Genomic DNA, 5,000 nt, shown 5'->3' on the forward strand with positions numbered 1-5,000 from the left:
GAAACCGGCAAAGTCGGCAGAATTGGCAGCGGGTGCTGGCGATGGGTCTGGACGGGCTGGATAGTCCAAGGCTCGACGAGAAAGACCGCAGGTTGAGACACTGGGGCAGTGGCAGCCCGCGGGACAGTGTTGGCAGATTCGGCAGCGCAGATTTGTGCGGCTGCAGGTTCGTCGGGGAAAATCGGCAGCGCAGATTTTTCGACGAGCATGGGCTGGACGATGGACTGTCCAGGCCAGGCAGGAAAATTTGTCGAGGGGACACGCTGACGAAACAGCGCTGGTTCAGGCACGGCGGGCAGTGTTGGAATCGGCAGCGCCGACGAAATCGGCAAAGTCGGCAGAATCGGCAGCGCAGATTTTTCGACGAACATGGGCTGGACGCTGGACTGGCCGGGCCATGCAGGAAAATTCATCGAGGGGACACGCTGACGAAACAGCGCTGGTTCAGGCACGGCGGGCAGTGGTGGAATCGGCAGCGCCGACGAAATCGGCAAAGTCGGCAGAATCGGCAGCGGGTGCTGGCGATGGGTCTGGACGGGCTGGATAGTCCAAGGCTCGACGAGAAAGACTGCTGGTTTAGACACTGGGGCAGTGGCAGCCCGCGGGACAGTGTCGGCAGATTCGGCAGCGCAGATTTGTGCGGCTGCAGGTTCGTCGGGGAAAATCGGCAGCGCAGATTTTGCGACGAACATGGGCTGGGCGATGGACTGTCCAGGCCAGGCAGGAAAATTTGTCGAGGGGACACGCTGACAAAACAGCGCTGGTTCAGGCACGGCGGGCAGTGTTGGAATCGGCAGCGCCGACGAAATCGGCAAAGTCGGCAGAATCGGCAGCGCAGATTTTTCGACGAACACGGGCTGGACGGTGGACTGTCCAGGCCAGGCAGGAAAATTTGTCGAGGGGACACGCTGACGAAACAGCGCTGGTTCAGGCACGGCGGGCAGTGTTGGAATCGGCAGCGCCGACGAAATCGGCAAAGTCGGCAGAATCGGCAGCGCAGATTTTTCGACGAACATGGGCTGGACGCTGGACTGGCCGGGCCATGCAGGAAAATTCATCGAGGGGACACGCTGACGAAACAGCGCTGGTTCAGGCACGGCGGGCAGTGGTGGAATCGGCAGCGCCGACGAAATCGGCAAAGTCGGCAGAATCGGCAGCGGGTGCTGGCGATGGGTCTGGACGGGCTGGATAGTCCAAGGCTCGACGAGAAAGACTGCTGGTTTAGACACTGGGGCAGTGGCAGCCCGCGGGACAGTGTCGGCAGATTCGGCAGCGCAGATTTGTGCGGCTGCAGGTTCGTCGGGGAAAATCGGCAGCGCAGATTTTGCGACGAACATGGGCTGGGCGATGGACTGTCCAGGCCAGGCAGGAAAATTTGTCGAGGGGACACGCTGACGAAACAGCGCTGGTTCAGGCACGGCGGGCAGTGTTGGAATCGGCAGCGCCGACGAAATCGGCAAAGTCGGCAGAATCGGCAGCGCAGATTTTTCGACGAACACGGGCTGGACGGTGGACTGTCCAGGCCAGGCAGGAAAATTCGTCGAGGGGACACGCTGACGAAACAGCGCTGGTTCAGACACGGTGGGCGCAGTGTTGGAATCGGCAGCGCCGAGAAAATCGGCAAAGTCGGCAGAATCGGCAGCAGGTGCTGGCGATGAGTCAGGACGGACTGGATAGTCCAAGGCTCGATGAGAAAGACCGCTGGTTTAGACACTGGGGCAGTGGCAGCCCGCGGGGCAGTGTCGGCAGATTCGGCAGCAGTGTCTGCCGATTCGGCAGCGTTGGCTTGTTGGCGCGGGGGGCCGATTCGAGTGGGGACTTGGGCAGCGGGCAGTGAAAGCAAGAGTTTCCCCGATGCTGCCGGGAAAAACGCTCCCCGGGATGGCCGGGTGAGATGACCCGGCGGCCCGCGACGGGTCATTCAATTCCATGCCCCGTCAACATAACTCCCGATGTACTGTTTGCTTTTTCGGAAGAAGAGATCCATCCCCCCATCCTCGGCCAGCCAAAAACGCTCCAATTAATGGCCGGGTGAGATGACCCGGAGGCCCGCGACGCGTCATTCAAATCACTGCCCTATCGGCTACAACTGCTGATGGGTGGGATTAGAGGCCTGCCATGGTGGTGAGGGGCGGCGAGGACCGTGAAAGCTAGAGTTTTTCAGAGGCTGCCGGGAAAAAGGCCCCTCGGGTGGCGGGGTGCGAGGACCAGGCGCGTCATTCAATTCTCTTCCCTATCAACTTGGCTCCCGTTGGCGGGATTGGAGGCCTACTGTTTGTTACAGGGCTAAAATCGTCAGGGGAAGAGCTGACGAAACAATGCTGGTTTGGATGCAGGGGGTAGTGTTGGAATCGGCAGCGCGGACAAAATCGGCAAAGTCGACAAAAAAGACTGTTGGTCTGGACATCGGGGCAGCGGCAGCCATGCCGACAGGGGGGGAAATCGGCAGCACAGATTTGTGCAGCTGCAGGTTCGTCGGGGAAATCGGCAGCGCAGATTTTTCGATGAACATGGGCTGGAAGATGGACTGTCCAGGCCAGGCAGGGAAATTCGTCAAGGGGACACGCTGACGAAACAGCGCTGGTTCAGGCACGGCGGGCAGTGTTGGAATCGGCAGCGCCGACGAAATCGGCAAAGTCGGCAGAATCGGCAGCGGGTGCTGGCGATGAGTCTGGACGATTTATAGTCCAGGGCTTGATGGAAAAGACTGTTGGTCCAGACAATGGGGCAGTGGCAGCGCGGATTTGTGCAGCTGCAGGTTCGTCGGGGAAAATCGGCAGCGCAGATTTTTCGACGAACAGGGGCTGGGCGCTGGACTGGCCGGGCCAGGCAGGAAAATTCGTCAGGGGGGCACGCTGACGAAAACAGGGGCTGCGGAGTGGAAAATCGGCAGCGCAGATTTTTCGACGAACAGGGGCTGGACCGGCCGGGCCAGGCAGGAAAATTCGTCAGGGGGGCACGCTGACGAAAAGAGGGGCTGCCGCGTGGAAAATCGGCAGCGCAGATTTTTCGACGAACAGGGGCTGGACGCTGGACTGGGCCAGGCAGGAAAATTCGTCAGGGGGCACGCTGACGAAAAGAGGGGCTGCCGCGTGGAAAATCGGCAGCGCAGATTTTTCGACGAACATTCGTCAGGGGGGCACGCTGACGAAAAGAGGGGCTGCCGCGTGGAAAATCGGCAGCGCAGATTTTTCGACGAACATTCGTCAGGGGGGCACGCTGAGGAAAACAGGGGCTGCCGCGTGGAAAATCGGCAGCGCAGATTTTTCGACGAACAGGGGCTGGATGCTGGACCGGCCGGGCCAGGCAGGAAAATTCGTCAGGGGGGCACGCTGACGAAAAGAGGGGCTGCCGCGTGGAAAATCGGCAGCGCAGATTTTTCGACGAACAGGGGCTGGACTGGCCGGGCCAGGCAGGAAAATTCGTCAGGGGGGCACGCTGACGAAAAGAGGGGCTGCCGCGTGGAAAATCGGCAGCGCAGATTTTTCGACGAACAGGGGCTGGACGCTGGACTGGGCCAGGCAGGAAAATTCGTCAGGGGGGCACGCTGACGAAAACAGGGGCTGCCGCGTGGAATGGCAGCCTACACGCAGATGCGAATTCGGCAGCGCACGATGGCTTGAGCAGGTCATGGGTTCGACTTGGCGCGATCTGAAACCTGGACGAGGGACTGTCGACGCTGGACGAGCCAGCGCGGTGGCCTGTCGTGCCCCGTTCAGGGGGGGCCTGCCGCGGAGACAGCCCTCGCGGGCTCGACAGCGCAGGCCAGCGTCCCCGACGTCGCTGGCCGCGGCAGGCGAGCTGCCGGGGTTCCCGCATTCCTACAAGAAAACGTCGTGCTTTCCACATGAAACCAATCCAGTAAAATCAGCCATATTTTTATGAGGCTGCCCACTGAATTTGGGGTCATTCCGGGCCGGTTCCTAGTTTTGCGGATTTACTCGATTTCTAATGGTAGGAAAATTAAAACAAATACTTCCCGACCTCGAAAAATTCTGGGAAAATTAATGAAGGTGGATTGGATTTTTGCCAACCTCTGTGCAAAATTTCAGCTCAAAATACCAAGAAATGAATTTTTTAGAGGGGGGGTGACAGCTGGGACCTAGTAGTGTCTCCCCCTGCCAGAGCTGCAATGACACTTATTGCTCTTTAGGGAGCCACCAGGCCGGCGCCCCTCAAAGACCACACGCGCGCGCGCGCCCGCCCGCGCTGGGCGCTGGGGCGCTGGGGCCTGAGGGCCTGGGGCCCTTGGGGGCCCTTGGGCGCTTGGGCGCGCGCGCGCGGCCCCCGCAGCCATGCCGCGCTGCGCGACGCGCGGACAGCCCCTGCTGGCTTGCTCTCTCGCCCGCGGGGGGGCTGCCTTCGGGCCCTGGCCCCCCGCGCTCTGGCCTGCCCCCCGCGTGGGAGAGGCTAGGCGCTGCAGGGGCCAGCCCGACGTCGCTGGCCGCGGCAGGCGAGCCGCCGGGGTTCCCGCATTCCTACAACAAAACGTCGTGCTTTCCACATGAAATCAATCCAGTAAAATCAGCCATATTTTTATGAGGCTGCCCACTGAATTTGGGGTCATTCCGAGCCGGTTCCTATTTTTTCCGATTTCCTCGATTTTTAATGGTAGGAAAATAAAAAAAAATACTTCCCGACCTCGAAAAATTCTGGAAAAATTAATAAAGTTGGATTGGATTTTTGCCAACCTCTGTGCAAAATTTCAGCTCAAAATACCAAGAAATGAATTTTTTAGAGGGGGGGTGACAGCTGGGACCTAGTAGTGTCTCCCCCTGCCAGAGCTTCAATGACACTTATTGCTCTTTAGGGGGGTGCCCCCTGACTGGCCATGGGGCGCGCTGGCCTGGCGCCCATAGGCCTGCCGCGGGGGATATGTGGGCTGTTGCTAAACTCGGACTAAGGTGGGGGGCCTCATGGCCCGAAGTATTGCCGGCATCGATGACCCGTTTTCCGGCCGGCGACGACCCGATTCCGGCCACCGTCTTCGGGACCCGCTC

Source organism: Populus nigra, chromosome 2 (genome assembly GCF_951802175.1).
Source record: "Populus nigra chromosome 2, ddPopNigr1.1, whole genome shotgun sequence".
In the NCBI taxonomy this organism is placed as follows: domain Eukaryota; kingdom Viridiplantae; phylum Streptophyta; class Magnoliopsida; order Malpighiales; family Salicaceae; genus Populus; species Populus nigra.